This window comes from Equus przewalskii, unplaced genomic scaffold (genome assembly GCF_037783145.1).
Source record: "Equus przewalskii isolate Varuska unplaced genomic scaffold, EquPr2 ChrUn-10, whole genome shotgun sequence".
Lineage (NCBI taxonomy): Eukaryota > Metazoa > Chordata > Mammalia > Perissodactyla > Equidae > Equus > Equus przewalskii.
In genome coordinates, this window is record NW_027228747.1 from 4,084,200 (window position 1) to 4,103,241 (window position 19,042).

The 19,042-nt window shown below is 42.5% G+C and overlaps 1 long non-coding RNA gene across 1 annotated transcript; it reads left to right on the plus strand.

Annotated features, from left to right (window-relative positions):
• Positions 1-5,643: 5,643 nt before the first annotated feature.
• On the plus strand, positions 5,644-7,762 carry LOC139081436 (uncharacterized). Its single transcript, XR_011536539.1, has 2 exons — positions 5,644-5,812; positions 7,595-7,762. It is a non-coding gene; the product is annotated as an uncharacterized lncRNA (long non-coding RNA).
• Positions 7,763-19,042: the final 11,280 nt, after the last annotated feature.

Genomic DNA, 19,042 nt, shown 5'->3' on the forward strand with positions numbered 1-19,042 from the left:
TCTGTCTCCTTAATCAGAAGCTTTCCAAATAAGTTTTCAACTACTCAGAATGTTACTGACTTGCTCTCTCCTGATTTAGCCAGGGGATTTTGATGCCTCCTAACCCTCAGCCTTTCTGAACAGCATGCTAGACACTGAGCGAGCCAGGTGGTATGGAGATACGTTAAAGAAAGGCATCCCCTATCTTTGTGAGGTTTATTGTCTAGCTAGAAAAAAATACATGAAAAAATTCATACACTTCAAAAGATACAAACTCAAATGGAGATGGATCCTAATTTGTGTGTGTGTGTATACATATATATGTATCTACATGTGTGCGTGTATATATATAAAAAATACATTAGTAGAGTGTTTATTGTGGTGGGGTTAGTGAGCCTCATCCTGTTCCCCTTAAACCAATCCTATGAATTCTTTTTGAGCATGTTGTCCCTAGTTTATGTTTGCCAGATGGATATAGCTGGGGAATGGAGTCAGTGAGGCTGAATGTGGGATCATTCAGCTAGGGCAATTTCATTTTAATATACAGGTACGGAAGTTGAGGTATGGAACTCAACTACTTAGAAGGTGGCAAAGCTAGCTTACTGAAGAGCTTGAGTTAGTATCTAGGCCTTATATGATTTTTCCATTATTCCTGACTTCCCTGGTCCTGTTTTAAGCTGTAGCCTTAGGAATCCTGAGGTCCCAAGAAGTGTTTGTGGCTATCTCTATTTCAGTTTAAAAATTGCCATTCCTTCTCCTTCACTCCTGTACTATAGGGCTAGGCAACCAGGACAGATGGATTCTGCAATGCTTCGGATAGTCTGCCCATTATTTTAGCTGGATGTTTTCTAACATCTGTATTCCAAAGAGTGGAGTCAAGGGTTCTTCCACTCCTCCAACATGACTGAGTGATGATTGTGCTGACAAGCCTCTCAGTTGAGCCATCTGATATGCAGAGTGGCAGGAATGAAGTCACCATTATTATTGTCCAGCAGCATTTATTTTAAGCTGATGTGGCCTGGGCATGGAAAATGCAGGCAAAGAAAAATAGCTCAGGGAGTTGCCATTGAGGATCTATCCACAGCGAGCCAGCAGCACCCACACGAGCAGCCCTCGCGTGTATAGTGCCCTTTACTGGGCCTTGAGGGAGGTTAACAAGGAAAGGGAGGCTCTCATCCCTCGTGAAGCTAAGACATAACGATGGCAAACAAATAAAAGCAAATTTGTGTAGTTCTAAGCAGAGTGCCAAGAGCTAAGGGAAGGAGAGTCAGGAGATGAGCTGTTAGCTAAACTTTCTTAGAGATGGATGACTTACTAAGCTAAGGCCGCCCATGCTTGGGCAGCAATATTTTAATTCACAAGTAATTGGTGAACACTGACTTTGTGATTAGAAATATTAACTGTTGTTGGGCAGATAAACAACGTAAGGGATGGTGTCTGCCCTGGTAGAACTTGAGGACTCACTGAGAAACTTCTACGTATAATGCAGGACAGCATATGATTAGTTAGGCAGTGGTAAAAGAATTCTAAGAAGGGGAAATTCAAAAGGCTGGAATCATTGGGTAAATATTAGTAGAGGAAATGGAAATTGAACTGGGCCTTGACAGATGGGTAGTATTGGGGCCAGTCCTGGTGGCGCAGCAGTTAAGTGCGCACGTTCTTCGGCGGCCCGGGCTTCGCCGGTTTGGATCCCGGGTGCGGACATGGCACCGCTTGACAGGCCATGCAGTGCTAAGCGTCCCACATAGAAAGTAGAGGAAGATGGGCACAGATATTAGCTCAGGGCCAGTCTTCCTCAGCAAAAAGAGGAGGCTTGGCAGCAGATGTTAGCTCAGGGCTGATCTTCAAAAAAAAAACAAACAAAAAAACTGAGTAGTATTTAAATAGTCCAGGTCAAATATCCCTTTTTTTTTTTTTAAAGATTGGCACCTGGGCTAACAACTGTTGCCAATCTTTTTTTTTTTTTTTCTGCTTTATTTCCCAAACACCCCCCCCCCCCCCCCCGGTACATAGTTGTATATCTTAGTTGCAGGTCCTTCTAGTTGTGGGATGTGGGATGCTGCCTCAACGTGGCCTGACGAGCAGTGCCATGTCCGCACCCAGGATCCGAACCCTGGGCCGCCGCAGCAGAGGACGCCAACTTAACCACTCGGCCACAGAGCCGGCCCCCCAGGTCAAATATCGTAATAAATGCCCACAGTATGCTAGGCACTGTGCTAAAACATAAGATGAGTGATACTTGAGTGCTGCTTTTGAAGAGATTACACTCTGGGGGGGAAACTACGCATGAGGAAATTGTATTACAATGTTCAACTTGCAGCAGTAGAGGCCTAGTGACAGGAATAGGGATGAGCATTTAATAATAATTACTAAATATTTTGAGTGCTTGCTATGTGTCAAGGCCCACGCTAAGTGCTTAACTTACATCATTCATTTAATCCTCACAACAATTCTGTGAAGTAGATAGTCTTACTATTGCCATTATACAAATGAGGAAACTACAACAGTAACGTGTGCAAGTCACACAGCTTCTGAGAGTGGAGGCAGGATTCACTCCACTGCCTGCAAAGGGATGGGGAAAAAGAGTGGTCAGGAAAAGTTTCATGGAGTAAGTGCCGAAGGATGAACAGGATTTCTCCAAAAAGGTAAGATGAGAAAGGGCATTTTGGTAGAGGGACCAACACTTAGAGAAGGATGAGACAGTGAGGAATCTGGTGGTTCTGCAGTAGCAGCGCTGGGGAGTGACTGGAGACCAGGCTAGAAAGGAAGGCAGACAGGAGCCAGATTACAGAGTATATGGCATGCAGGCAGGCCTGGGAACCACTGAGGGGATTACAAAGAAGAGATCTGGTCAGATCTGTTTTATTTATTTTTTTATCTTTATTTTTTGTGAGGAAGATTGGCCCTGAGCTAACATCTGTTGCTAATCCTCCTCATTTTGCTTGTGGAAGATGGTTGCGGAGCTAAATTTATGGCAGTCTTCCTCCATTTTATGTGGGATGCCACCACAGCATGGTTTGATGAGCAGTGCTGGGATCCATGCCCCAGATGCGAACCGGCAAACCTTGGGCTGCCGACACCGAGTGTGCGTCTTAACTACTACGCCACCGGGCTGGCCCCTGGTCAGATGTTTTAAATAGGTCACTGCCAAATTGTGTGGAGAAGGGATTTAAAGGTAATGAATTTAGTGATGGACTGCTTTGAATGTCAAGCTGCCTGGTTTTAAAACCCTGATTTTGATATATTTTGATAACTCAGGACAGGTTTCTTAAACTTTCTTTGCTTTAATTTACTTATTTGTAAAATAGGAATGATGTGGTACCTACCATAAAGGACTGTTGTGGTGATTAAACAAGAGAAGGCATGGAAAGCCCTTACTGCAGGGACTACAGCAGCACATAAGAGATAGTTCCTGCCATCAAGGAGCTTCCAGACTAGAGAGAGAGATAATAAAGATGGGTAGATGGACAATTAGAATACAAGGATTCGCTGCTAAAATAGGGATAAACCCAAAGTGCTCTGGAAGCACAGAGTAGGGGCAGTCACCTAATTTGGGGAAGTAGGAGAACAGTCAGGAAAATCCTTTCATAGAAAGTATGTTCTAAGCTGAAATCTGCTGGAGTAGTAGGACTGAGATAAAGGGGTTAGACTGCGAAAGGAGTCTTCCGGGTGGAAGGAACAGTATGTAAAAACATGCAGAGGTATTACATTCTGGAATCCAAAAAGAAACGAGTGGCTGTAGCATAGCACGCAAGGGGTAAAACCAGAGATGGGTGGAGGGAAACAAGAGTCAGATTACAAAGAGCCCTTTGGACTTGATGCTGAAGGCAGTGAGAAGCTGCTGTTTAAAGGTGTTGAGCAAGGGAATGACATGATCAAGTTAGTTCTTTGGAATAAGCTTTCTGACTGCAGTGTGGGGAACAGATTGAAGAGGGTAAAATTGATGTATTAAACATGCTATTAGTGGGACAGAAAAGTTGAGAAGGAGTTATGGCTTTTGTGAAGAGGAAGATAATGAGTTCAATTTGTGGCATAAGTTTGAAGTAACAATGAAACACCTAAGTGGAAAACTGTACGACACTCCATTTAGTAAACTATTACCATGGGCTAGTTGAATTATGACAGACTATTATGTTGCTACAGTACTGTAGGTTAGATATCATGAGGAACTAAAGAAGGTAATGGTAGTGGGGATGAAGAAGAGTAGACAGATTCAAGAGGTTTATGAGAAGTACGGTCAAGAGAACTTGATGTGGCATGTGGGACTTGGAAAGAGACCAGACTCTAATAAAAAATTCCCAGGTTTCTGGCCTGGATAACTGAGTAAATAATGATGCCATAACCCAGATAGAGAATACAACTGGAAGAGCAAGTTTGACAAGGAAGATAATGAGTTCAGTTTTGCAGAAGGGTTGATAGAGGGGCCTACAGGACATCCAAGAAGAGATGACCGGTAAGTTATTGGATTTATGAGTCTAGAGGTTAGAGAAGAAGTCAAGATAGGAGATAGAGATTCTGTGGACTTTGATACATACTAGTAAAGCTTTGGAAGTGAAAGCATATAGAGCAGAAAGACTGAAGAGCTGACCCTGATGAAGGCTAACATCTGAAGGGAATGGAGAAAAGGGCCCAACAAATAGAAGAATCAGAAAGATGTGGTGCCCAAGAACAGTTTAAAGGACGAACTGGATCAGTCAGTCGTGTAAAATGCTTTCGGTGGTTAAATGAAGTAGAAAATGAGACTATCTCACCCAGGTAATAAAAGTGCCCAAAAATTTCAGGAAAGAAATGTGCCCAAATCATGGATACCTCTGTCACAATTATGGTTTAGGGGGTGTGTGTGTCCACCTTCTGTACTTTTCAAGATTTTGGTAATGAGCATGTCTTTGATAATTAGAGGTAATTTTTATTCTAAAAACAATAATAAAAATCACAAAATGTTAAAAAATGGACCAAAGGGTGTCCATTTGATTCGGCAATTAGTAGTCTTTTTGACATCAGCTTCAATCTTGCTTGTAGAACTGAGTAGTGGGGGAAGGTTTTGTTGTTGTTTTAGTATGGGAATGATTTAGTCACATTTATTGACTGAGTGAAAGGAACAAGTAAAAGTTGAAACTCAATAGAGAATGACGATAACCAAAAAAGCAGGGTTCTGAAGAAAAAAGAGGGGATGGGAACAAGAGCTCAGGGGGATATGGTTAAGTAAACAACACTTGAGCAGACATTTATTAAGCACTTAGTATGTGCCAGCCACTGTACAAGGTGAGGTGCTGGGGTTAGTCTAGTTGGGAAGCCAGCTTAGTAAGAAATTGGTCTCAATCAGGATGTATAACTCAAAGTGAAGATATAACAATGGGTAAACTCACAGATAATTGGTGGGAGTCCTTGTCCACCAGCTGTAATGTTCTTAGTGGCGTAGGATGTGAAGTTGCTAGATGAGAGTTAGGGAGGTGGCAGTTAGACAGGGACCTTAACAAAAGTAGCCATAGTTTAGAAGAGAAGATGAAAAGGAGCGGAATGGAAGAGAGCAGACAAAAAATACTAAGGAAAAAGGTTAGGGAGCAGTGTTGAGCCTAACAGATTAGAAACGACGAATGCCTAATCCTTGGAATGTGTAATCCATTGGAATGGTACCAACTCGTATATTTCTACTCTTTCCTCTAGCAACATCCAACTGCCTGAGTACAAGAGCAGAGAAGTCACATATATTGTTGTGTACGTCCTGGATCATGATTTGTAGACACATGAAGTAGACTGAGAAGGGAACAAGGGGATTGAAGGTGCTGGTGAAAGACAGTTCAGGGAATCCACCTGATCCAGACTGGGAAAGAAGGTAGGGTAAGGAAGATATGATAACCTCTGGTCAAGAGAAGTCTTAATAAGGTCAAAGAGCAGATGATTTAGAAGTCAAAGAAATGATTAAGCTGGAAGCTCAGGACATGGTAGTCAGAATGATGTTAGAGTCTAAGATTTTAGAGTTGGAATTCTTCCAATGTAATGACAAGGGCAGTGGGAGTGGGTGTATAGGTAAAGGTCATTGGAGTGTAAAAGAACTAAGGGAGTTCCCACATCCAGCTGCCAAGGAAGGTAGCTTATTTATTTGGTGTTCTGTTATCATGTTAAATCCAACTGTATTTTTTTATATTAAAGGAAAATTAAAGTGTCTACCTTAGAAAGCAACAACAACCAAAAAGAATTATGGGCTTGGCGTGTTGGATCAATAAATCAAGGTGTTTAAATCCAGAATTATGCAGGACTGTGGAGAAGACGAAGCCAAGTGCCAGTCCTGGTGTAGGAGTGACCGGGAATATGAAGGAGAGTTTAACCTGGTGGAATGAACTCCAAAGCAGGAGAGGTTGCATGCAAATATCTTTAGAAGAATAATGGCCTGAAAATGACACTAGGGAGCAAAGAGGGTCTCAGTTCCCCAACTTTCTGATGTAGGAGGGAAAAAACCCACCCTCGAGGGCTGCAAATAAAGCTGTGTCTTAGGGGAAACCTAGGTGTAATTTGAATGAGTGGGTTGAGGGAAATTCTCTAAAGAGTTTCTGTGTGATGGGGGCCGGCCCGGTGGCGCAGTGGTTGAGTGCCCACCTTCCGCTTCGGCAGCCGAGGTTCGCCGCTTCGTATCCCGGGTGCAGATGTGGCACCGCTTGTCAAGCCATGCTGTGGTAGGCGTCCCACATAGAAAGTAGAGGACGATGGGGATGGATGTTAGCTCAGGGCCAGCCTTCCTCAAAAGAAAAAAGAGTTTCTGTGTGAGGCATCATTTGAGGGGACCAGGGACGAAAGTACAAGTGAGTAGGAGAGTTCTGCATCTGGGCAGGGTCCAAAGATTATAGAACTATTGTACAAGGAATTAGGCTTAAGTTTCCCAACTTTGGTTTAAAAGTTCTTTGGTACCAGTCTTGACTGAAGGCCCCAGAGGGTTATGGAGCCCAGAGACTCTCAGGGTGGTAAGTGGTAGGTTAAGCATTCTACTTCTGAGGAGACATTCTATGAAAAGAAAATGGAGCAGTAGTTTGAACAGTGATTACAAAGAGGAACACGTAAGCTAGACAAGCAAACAACTGAAGGAGGGTGTTTCATCCACTCATTGAACAAGTATTTCTTGAACTCCTACCAGGGTTTTGTCTGTTCTTTGTTATATCCCCAGCATAAAGAATGGTGTTTGACACATAATATGTGTTCAGTAAATATTTGTTGAAGGAATGATTAATCTATAAGTATTCAGGAAAAATTAAAAAGCTTGGGGCTGACCCTGTGGCCAAGTGGTTAAGTTTGTGCACTCCGCTTCAGCAGCCTGGGGTTTCGCCACTTCAAATTCTGAGTGTGGACCTAGCACTGCTCATCAGGCCATGCTGAGCTGGCGTCCCACAGAGCAGAGCCAGAAGGACCCACAACTAGAATATACAACTATGTACTGGGGGGCTTTGGGGAGAAGAAGGGAAAAAAAAGATTGGCAGCAGATGTTAGTACAGGGCCCACCTTCCTCAAAAAAATTTTAAAATTTTTTTAAAAATAAAGAAGAGTTTGGGGCTGGCCCCATGGCCAAGTGGTTAAGTTTGCGTGCTCCGCTGCCGGCGGCTCAGTGTTTCGTTGGTTCGAATCCTAGGTGCAGACATGGCACTGCTCATCGAGCCACGCTGAGGCAGCGTCCCACATGCCACAACTAGAAGGACCCACAACTAAGAATATACAACTATGTACCGGCGGGCTTTGGGGAGAAAAAGGAAAAAATAAAATCTTTAAAATAAATAAATAAATAAATAAAAATAAAAAAGAGTTTGATCTCTTTAAACAGTCTCTGAATGGCAGCATTAGTGGATAAACATGGAAATGAAACCTCTAATGAGAGAATGATGTTGGAAGGTTACTCTCCAGACAACGCTGGGTCTCTTTTGGAAAACTTTTCGATGAGCCACATGACTAAGAACAGACAAAGGCCAAGTGCTCAGATTATCAACCAAGGATGACTTTTTCTGTAAGACATTAAAATGTCTCTTGATGACAGGAAGAGAGCACTAAATACCAGTAACCGCATTGTGGTAAATTGGCCCCTTCAGGTAAGAAAAGTTTTGGTATAAACAGTTTAGTGACAGAGGCACTTAGTGTATTTAGATAGACATTTTTTGAACCTTGTTCTGACATATATTTATCATGGATAGATGCTAGAGATTAATACAAAATATGAACTTTTAGTTAATAAATCTTTATTATAATATTTAGATTGAAAATACTGAACTAAATAGAATTTATACAGTACACAGATTTTCTCAGATTATTCATATTAGCTGCTAGGACTACATACCCATCAATAAGCATCATTCTTTTTTTTTTTTTTTAAAGGTGGCTGACCACCAGCCCACTGTTTTATGTGCTTTTTTTTTTTTTTTTGGTGAGGAAGAATGGCCCTGAGCTAACATCTGTTGCCGATCTTCTTCTTTTTTTTTTTTTTCTCCCCAAAGTCCCTCAGTACACAGTTGTATATCCTAGTTGTAGGTCCTTCTAGTTCTTCTGTGTAGGATGCCACCTCAGCATGGCTTGATGAGCAGTACATAAGTAAGTCCACGCACAGGATCTGAACTGGCAAACCCCGGGCTGCCAAAGTGGGGTGTGCAAACTTAACCACTCGGCCATGGGGCTGGCCCCCAATAAGCATCATTCTTGATCTAGTGCCAGCTACCTACCTTACAGTCCCGAACCCAATTAGTAACGTCAAACTGATACCTGTGCTAGAATATTTGTATTGTTAACTGGAGATAAAACTCCCGTGGTAGAAATTCAAACATTAGCAGACCTATGGGGGAATTTTTTTTGGCAGAGACAACTTATGTTGCTAAAATCCCCCCATGTAGACACCGCCTACTCAAATATACAAAGCAAGGTCCTAGCACCATTCAGTGCTCATGAGTCCTGGTTTGACATTAACGCCCATGCCTTTTGTGATTAAGAAAGTCTGAGTCACCCTCAGACTTTTCTCCATGCATTTCTGAGTCATTTCCTTTTCCATTGACTCAAACTAGGTAAAAGAAATATCCAAAAGTACAGGGTTTTGGAACTAAAGAGGCTTTAGAGATCATGAGTTCAGTGTACTCATTTTACAAATGGAACTGAGGGCAAAAGATTGTGCCTTTTGTCCAGTTGCACAGCCTTTGTCAGGCAGCTTTTCCTATACCAAGGCTCTCAGAAGCAGCTCATTTCACAGCAAATTTGAGACTCTGGCTTAGATTTGTTTTTGTTAGAAGTAAACAAACTAAATACTGGGGTTGGAGGTTGGAGAGGAACTTAGGGCCCAGAGGAACAAGCTGGCATTCATGGTATCCCCTTCAAGTAATTTGACCTATCATTGGTGCTCCTGCAATGGACCAAGGAGGGGACTCATGAAGGATCAGCATCTTTTAACTCAGGGTTTCTCTACCTTGGGACTGTTAACATTTTGGACTAGATAGTAATTCTTCGTTGTGGAGGCTATCCTATGTATTTTAAGATGTTAACAGCATCTGTGTCCTTTATCCATTAGATGCTCAGTCAATACAATCAGAAAAGTCCCCAGTGGGGCTGGCCCCGTGGTGTAATCGTTAAATTCGGCACGCTCTGCTTTGGCAGCCTGGGTTCCCTGGTTCGGATCCCAGACGTGGACCTACACCACTCATCAGTCCTGCTGTGTTGGCATCCCACATATAAAGTGGAGGAAGACTGGCACAGATGTTAGCTCAGGATGAATCTTCCTCAAGCAAAAAAAGAGGAAGATTGTCAACAGTTGTTAGCTCAGGGCCGATCTTCCTCAGCAAAAAGAAAAGTCCCCAGACATTGCCAAATGCTCCCTGGGTCCCCTGGTTGAGAACCACAGTGCTAACTTAAAGGGCTCTGTAACTCAGGCCTGGGCCCATTTAATCCTCTCAGGAGTGCCTAACCTTGCTCCTGCACCCCTGGTGCCTGGCTTCTCTCCCTCATCTTTCCCTCTGGGGCTATCACACCATCAGATGGGATCCTCGGACCTCTCTACCCTCAATGGCCCCGAAAGTGGCACCTGGGGTGAAAATGGGAAGCAGAAGTTTCTACCCTTCCCCTCTTGCACCAAGGGGATCCCCCTGGCTAGATAGGAATTTACATAATTGGTTAAAATAAGACGAAATGTATGCAGGGCTCAGCTGTTAACTGTGCCTGCTGTGAATCAAGTAGAGATCAGAGCCTTAAGCTCCTTTCCTACCTTGGGGTGGGCTGGGAGGGATAGATGAGGGCATACCAACGGAATCTGCCTTTTCTGCACAATTTCCCCTTGACTCAGCAGTCCCACTTCCCCTCCCCAGCCCACACTCATCCTCACCAGTGCCAGTATTTAGATAGACGCTGCAAGCTTGTGTTGTCATAGAAAGACAGAAACCAGATGGTTGCTATGGAGGTTTGTTTACACACCCCTAGAGTATGGCCCGGCTCAGTGGTAAGGGTAATGGCAGTGCTTGCTAGGACATGCATTTTTCTTCCTCTTAACTTGCTGTTCCCCTGCCTCTTCTATTCTCCCCACAAGTCCATGCTTCTTATTCCTGCTCCCAGACGCCACTTCCCACTAACCAGTATTGTTCTTAAACCTCTCCTTTGCCTCAGGAAGTCACAGTTTAAGAACAGAATTACTTAACCTTTTGAGCCTCAGTCCCTTCATGTGTAATATGAGGATAGTTATACTACAAACCTTATATGGGTTTTTTAAGAATTAAATTAGGGGGTCCGCCCCCGTGGCCGAGTGGTTAAGTTCACGTGCTCCACTTTGGCAGGCCAGGGTTTCACCAGTTTGGATCCTGGGTGCAGACGTGACACTGCTCATCAAGCCATGCTGAGGCAGCCTCCCGCATAGCATGACCAGAAGGACCTACAACTAGAATATACTACTATGTACTGGGGGGCTTTGGGGAGAAGAAAAAGAAAAAAAAGCATTAAATTAGATATATACAAAGAAACTTGTATCATGGCTGGCAAAGTAGATGCTCAATAAATGGAATTTGTTCTTACAGTCAAATAAAATCATGCTCTGGGGCACTTGGGAACCAACCACTAGTGCCTTTGGAAATCTTGGCTTGTGCTTCCTCTCTGATAGTAGGAAAAAGCTGTTGTGGGAGTGTGCCTTGTCCTGTGGAGTGATGGAAGAGCAGAATTGTAGGGGGAGGGAGGTTTGCTTTGTTTTTTATCTTTGTTGTACTCAGCTGGAAAGCTGTTCTGGGGGAAAAATCTGGACATATGATCTCTTCCTTTCTGCAATTTGAAATGAAAGCCACAGGGAAGAGAAGACACAAGACGGAATCATCCTTGCCTGGCTAAAATGGAAGAATATAAAGGAGGTAGAATGGTCTGTGGACCATTAGCTCTGGCTCCCTCCTCCAGCAGACCCCTATCCCAGAGGAGGCTGGCTGTGTCAGTGTAGCAGACTGAGGCTTGTTCCTTCTATAAATCCTGTGCGTGATGTCTGTTGAACTTTTTGGAAAAAAATAAACAACTGGTATTTTCTAACACCGGATAGAAGGCAGGTAGCTCCACGCCTGGAAGCAGGTAAGATTTCTCTTCAGTTTGAATTCAGTGTAGAACTGTGTTCCTACAGGAAGTCTCAGCTCCTCCCAACACACTGAGGAAATAGAAAAAAGAAAACATTACGCACCTTGCATTTTCACCTCCCTTCTGACAAAACGGATACTACTATCCTGTTTTTACAGGTTAAAAAAAAGAGATTGAGTTGAAAAAGGACTAGAAAGGTAAACACTAAGCTGAGAATTGTGGTTACATCTGGAGGGAAGTTAAGGGAATGGGATTAGAGGTGGTCATCAAAGGAAATTTGGTCTCATCTGTAATGTTTTGCTTTTTTACAAGGAGAATATCTATGCATTAGTTGTGTAATTAAAAATTAAATTTTGAATTAAAAGGTAAGACGATTTTACACAATTTTAATGAAGCTCAGAAAAGGTCATTTATCTAAGGTCATAGAGAACTAGGTTTGGAGCCCAGAGGGAGTCCTGAGCTTTCCCTCTCAGGGACCTGAGGTCATCGTAGTGGGCCCCTGGCCTTAGTTTGGCTTTTTAATCACTAAAGTGGGGCATGACTGGACCATGTCAGACCAACTTGATGACTGCCCTATGACTTAGCCTGTGAAGTATGACTAAATCACATAGACTCCAGGTAGGAAATGAGGAAGGATATAAAGAAGGATTGATAAAGGAGATTATGTTACACTGAACAAGATTTTAAATTGGATATTTAGCTGGGGTACCAAGATATTATAGATAGGGAATTCCAAAGGGAGACACCAGACAGAAATGCAAAGGTTTAAAGGAAATTACTAAGGACCAGTTCCACAGTTCTTGAACCTCCTCTTCCAGTTCAAGAGTATAAAAAGTGGACCTAGGGTTTACAAAAGAGCTTTCTTTGGAGAGAGCTACCCCCGTGTTGTGAGCTGCATCCAATCTCAAAGAGAAGAGGTAGGGAGTACTTCCCTTTCTCCTCAAACCCAGAAAGAGGGACCTCAAGGGACCCCTGAAGGAGTTGATTTTTGTTCCTGGGTAGATGATTATTAGACTGTATGACTCATGGTAGAGGAATTTCAAGGCAAAGGTCGGCTAACAACGGAGGCTGCACTGCAGTAACAAAGTAGACAGCTACATCTTGGAAGTAACTGCACTCCCTTCTGACCAAGGGTCAAATACGCATGAATCCTGGGCACCAAGTATGAAGCCAGTTTAAATCCTACTCAAGAGAACTTCCTAGAAGCATAGAGGGACTCTTCACAAAGGGTTCTGTGTAGAATGGACCTCTGAAAAACAAGATCAGAGGGGAGTGGTGGCCATAGAAATACAATGCATCATGTCACTTCAGGGAAGCTGACATTGCCATTGAAAAGGCCCAGCAGGGAAGCCTCTGATGGATCCATACAATGTCCATGAGACAGTCAGCTTTCAACATCAGCTCGACCTAGAGAGCATGAAGCCACCAAGAACATTCCTCCCTCTTCCTTCTGCTCCATTCCTGGAGGTGTCAGTGTCAGCATCTAAGAAATAGAGAAGGAAACGTAGCAAAAGGAGAAGAGAAGCCAACTGCACCTCTTCCACAAAGGCAAGCTGGCAGGCTATATTAACTCTAGTTGTGGGGTGGAGATGCTCTCACCTATGATGGAGACTGATGTGTGTGTTAATATATTTCTGAATCAAGAGTGTGTTTTGCTACTTAAAGCGATTGTGAGGCTGTTACCTCAAGGTGATGAAATGTTAGGGGGGATGCTGGAATCTTCATCCAGGTCAGAGGAAAACCTCTGCCACTGAAATAAATTTTGTAGAGGCAGGCTGCAAATCTGGCTGAGGCCAAGGGAATTTAAAATAGATTCAGTTAGTTGAAACCTTGAAGATCATCTAGTTCCAACTAATTCCTCCTGAATTTATCTTTTCCACAGCCTCCCTGTCAAATGATCATTTTGTCTTTTCTTGAATAACTCCAGTGTCTTGGAATATACTACTATCTTCACCCTCATTAAAACTCTACAAGTTAAAAAAAAAAAAAAGCAAAAAAAACTCTACAAGTATTTGAGGACCACTTCTCTTTACATCTGCTTTCGCTAGTCTAAACATTCTCCCTTCCTTCAGTTATTGCTTTCTGACATGGTGTGGACTCTTGGCATCATGTCAGGTGTTTTCTGGATGAACTCAAATGTGTCAATGTGCCTCTCGAAGTCTGGTCCAGATGTGGCCTGACTGAACCAAGTAGAACTAAACCATCACCTGCTTGGTTGCGGATTATAGAGATTAAAATCTTAATTCAAAAAAACTACAGATAAGGCCAAAGTCTTCTTTGACCATTATCTCAAATCCTGGTGCTTTCCTTCCAGAGATAAACAGTGTTTCATTTTGGTTATGTATCCTTCCAGACTTTTTTGCATGTCTTTACATGGATATACATTTACATGTAGAAATAGTGTAGTTGTATGGGATTTTAAAACATAAATGATATCAAATAGTTTGTATTATTCTACATCTTTTTTCACTTAACATGTTTCAAAGAACTTTTCATATCAGTACATGTAACTCTTACATGTTTTGACATATACTCTTTATAACTGCTATATAGTATCCTATAGTATGGATGTATCACAGTTTATCTAACCATTTTGTCTTTAGACATATAGATTTTTTCCAGTTTTTTGCTTTTACAATGTTTCACTGAAAATTCTTTATGCCTCTTACTATACTTAGTACTATACGTACTATACAGGAGTATCTCTCTGGGGTAAATATGGAGAAGTTCAATTGCTGAGTCACAGGGTATGCACATTTAAAATTTTAATACATACTTAAAAATTACCCTAAAATGATTTATATCCCCACCAACCTTGTGAGAATTCCCTAGCCATGTTCCTATACCTTTGCTAACACTTGGTATTAGCAGTCTTTTGAATTTTTGCCAGTATGAAAGATGAACAAAAGTGATATATCACACATACATACATCCATATGTATGTATATATAGGTATAAGAGTGCGTATATGTACATGCCATTTGTATGTCCTCTATTTTAATTGCCTAAACTTTGCCCATATTTCTGTTGGGTCTCCTAAGTAATTTTCAAAACATATTATACCACCTCTCCTATGTCATTCATATATTTTTCTTTCTTTCTTTTTTAACCTTTGTGCTAGACTTTACATTTAACCCATTTAAACTAAATCTTGTTAGATTTGGTCTAGCCTACCAGATCTCTTTGCATATTGATTCTGCTCTCCCACATATTCCTTATCCCTCCCATATTCTTGATATCTACAAGTGTGATCATCTATCACCAGTGTTAACTGAATTATTTGTACAAACATTGAACAGGATAGCACCCAGGTCAGAGCCTGGTAGTATGTACTAGAGACCTCTAATTTGGTATTAATACATTTTCAGTTAATAGGATTCTGGACGCTGCTCACAATGCCATTTCAGCCAATAGCAATTAGGAACCTGGTTCAATTGGAACCTGCAGCTACAGGCCCCATTGTCAGACTTCCCAGAAGGGAAGTCTGTGTTCCATGTCCCAGGCCAGAAGGAGAAAAATTGAAATGGAGTAGTAAACCAAGTTTACTACCCCTTTCCTGGGCTTCTGTCATCTGGGTCAGCTTCTCCAAGGATGTGCTGCTTCCATTTCAGGACCCACAGATTTTCTAAAAACTTATAAAATTGTCATTCATTCTTCAATTTTGTATCACTTAGTTTAGGCCAACTACAGTTGAAGTCTCCCAGATCCTTTGTAGCTTCACTTCTTTCCCTGCCCACCTTAAGGTCCATGGATAATGATCTCGAGACACTTTTACCACACCTTCCATTATCTTTGTCTTTTGTTCTTTGCTCCCAGCTACCTCACCCCTCCCCAATACTAGATCAGTCTAATCTTTATTCAGTCATTTAAGAAATATCTATCAAGTGCCTATTGACATGCCAAGAGTTGTTCTAGGTATTGGGGATAGAGGTGTGTTTTCTCCATTTCTGGTTGTTGGCTGTTGCCTTATGGGAGAGCATTGGAACCAGTGCCAGTGTGTGGTTTCCAGCCTTAACTTGGCAGTCCTTGGGGCAGCCAGATGCCTTGTGAACTTCCTACAGCTGCTCTCCTCAAGCCCCTCTCTCTAATCCCAGTCTCTGCCATTTGTAGACCACCTTGCATTACACCTCAAAAGGAAAATGGACAAGTGCCAAATTCCCCAACATTCCTCTTGACCTCTAAACTGCCCTGTGAGGGTCCCCCATATGTATCTTCCTGCCTGGCTAAAGAAGAGGATCTCCTTATAGAGGTTTTAACTTGAGCCTCTGCCTTCCTATCTATCTCTTCGGGAATACTGTGCCCTATCAATTGTCCCTTCTCTCTCCTTTATCATTTCTTTCATTCCACAAGATCATGTTTGAATCCCTCATTCTAAAAAAATCTTTCATCTTTAACCCAACTACCCTCTGCTTTCTCATCACTCTCAAATTGCTTGAAAAAGAAATTTTCAACTCCTATTTACTCTTTAGCCCAATGAAATTCAGCTTTTGCCCTCATTATTTTACAAAATCCATTCTCAAAATGACCTAATTGCCAAATACAATGCCCTATTTTCAGTCTTTCCCTGAATTTTTTCCTCTCCTGTCTTTCGGCGAACTCCTAACTTTCTTTCTACCTTCATATAGTCAATAAATATTTATTGATCAGAACTTTCTGTGTGCCAGCCACAGGGCTAGGTGCTGGGAATATAGCAGTGACAAGACAGACCAAGCCTCTGCTCTCATGGAACTTACAGTGAGAGGGTAAGCGGGCACAAACATTCAGCAAAGAATCAGATTTCCATTTCCAGCAAATAACAGACTAGATACCCTGACAACTATACCCCACTACAAAACACCAGCTCAAATATAAAAAGCAGGGGCTGGCCCCGTGGCACAGTGGTTAAGTGCGCACATTCCGCTTCAGCGGCCCGGGGTTCACTGGTTCGGATCCCGGGTGCAGACATGGCACCACTTTGCAGGCCATGCTGTGGTAGGTGTCCCACATAGAAGGTAGAGGAAGATGGGCACGGATGTTAGCTCAGGGCCAGTCTTCCTCAGCAAAAAAGAGGAGGATTGGCAGCAGATGTTAGCTCAGGGCTAATCTTCCTCCATCAATCAATCAATCAATCAATAAAGCAAAAGCATGATCCAAAAATGTAAGGCTGAAATTGGTAGCTGCTCTAGAGGCATCTGCTAATCCCCAGTGACAGTCTTAATGATTGTTTCTCAGGGGACAGTAGACAAAGCCTAGGGCTTGTGCAGAAAGAGCAGCTGGACTGGAAACCCCCTGAATAAGGCTAGGACTCCTGTGGGTTCCAATCTCAGTGAAAGGGTAAACCAGAAACTACCCACCCTGAGAAGAGAGACAGCAAGGAATGTCCCTCTCAATTTTGACCTTGAATCAGGGGAAAAAAGATCTCCCCTGGGAATTCATAAGCTAGTCTTCTCACGTTTATAGCCTGAATTCACACTACCCAAAGAAACAGAAGAACTTCAAGCCCAGAATTTAAAAGTACTGTAGTCACAGGTTGGTAGTTTCCGCAGGCACTTGAGAGAAACAAACAAATCCTCTCTGGAGGAAGGCAGCTTCAATCCAGACTCAAAAAACCCTTAGAGATCAATTTCCTTCAAATATGAGTTCACAAATAGAAACCTCAAAACATAAGGCAACAGGAAATAAGGCACCATGAATGAGAAAGTTATAAATAGCAGAATTAAGTCCACAGAGAATTTGGATATTGGAATTATAATACAGCATATAAATAAGTACATTTAATATATTTAAAGGAAAAAAAGTAATAAAAGTATGACTAAAGAATAAGAGACTATACTGGGGCTGGCCCCGTGCCGAGTGGTTGAGTTCATGCACTCCGCTTGGGTGGCCCAGGGTTCCTCATGAAGCCATGCTGAGGCAGTGTCCTACATGCCACAACTAGAAGGATCCACAACTAAAAATATACAACTATGTACTGGGGGCTTTGGGGAGAAAAAGGAAAATAAAATCTTAAAAAAAAAAATGAGACTATAAAAATTATAAGACATATTTTAAAAGGTACAATCAATTTCTAGAAATGTAAGATATAATAATTAAAATAATTTAAAATTATTAAAACACATAATTAAAATTGATATATATGCTGTAAAGGAAAATAAGGGATGCCTGAAAACACAATAGAGTGTGATGGCCTCAAGTGTATCCCCTTAAAATACATGTTTAAGTCCTAATGCCCAGTACCTCAGAATATGGCTGTATTTGGAGTCTTTAAAGAAGTCATTAAGGTTAAATGAGGTCATGGGGGTGGGGCCCTAATCCAATATGACTGGTGTCCTTCTAAAAGTAGATTGAGAAGCTGGCCCCATGGTGTAGTGGTTAAGTTCAGTGCACTCGGCTTCAGGGGCCTGGGTTTGTAGGTTCGGATCCTGGGTGTGGACCTACACCACTCCTCAGCTGTGCTGTGGTGGTGACCCACATATAAAGTGGAGGAAGACTGGCACAGATGTTAGGTCAGAGCTAACCTTCCTCAGGAAAAAAAAAAGATCAGGACACAGACATGCCCAGAGGAAAGACCATGTGAAGACAGGAGAAGACGCACTTGAAATCTCAAATTTTATCATTGGCAACAAATACTGTCAGTTGTTTTTCTTGAAGTGACAGGCTCACTTTGTTCAGTTTTGAGAAAATACAAAATACTCAAGTCTAGGGGCCAGCCCAGTGGCATAGTGGTTAAGTTCACATGCTCCGCTTTGTCAGCCCAGGGTTTGCAGGTCTGGATCCCGGGCGCAGACCTAGCACCATTCATCAAGCCACACTCTGGCAGCGTCCCACATAAAACAGAGGAAGATTGGCACAGGTGTTAGCTCAGTGACAATCTTCCTCAAGCAAAAAGAAAGAAGAGGATTGGCAACAGATGTTAGCTCAGGGCCAGTCTTCCTCACAAAAAAATTAAATGAATAAGCATACCCTTAAAAAAAAAGACTGAAGTCTAATTATCCATAGTTTGACTGTCAGTCATTCTTTCAAGTTAAAATGGTGTTTCATTAAAAAAGCAACTTGGGGCCAGCCCTATGGCCGAGTGGTTAAGTTCGCACACTCTTCTTCAGCAGCCCAGGGTTTCGCCGGTCCGAATCCTAGGTGCAGACAGGGCACCACTCATCAAGTCATGCTGAGGCAGCATCCCACATGCCACAACTAGAAGGACCCACAACTAAAAATATACAATTATGGGGGCCAGCCCAGTGGTGCAGCGGTTAAGTGTGCATGTTCCACTTCCACAGCCCGGGGTTCGTCAGTTCGGATCCCAGCTGCAGACATGGCACCACTTGGCAAACTATGCTGTGGTAGTTGTCCCACATAGAAAGTAGAGGAAGATGGGCACGGATGTTAGCTCAGGGCCAGTCTTCCTCAGCAAAAAGAGGAGGATTGGCAGCAGATGTTAGCTCAGGGTAATCTTCCTGGAAAAAAAAAAAAAAAAAGAGGAAACTAGATACCCTTTGCCTTCCCTTTTCTCCTTCCTGCTGGTTGGAATGCAGATAAC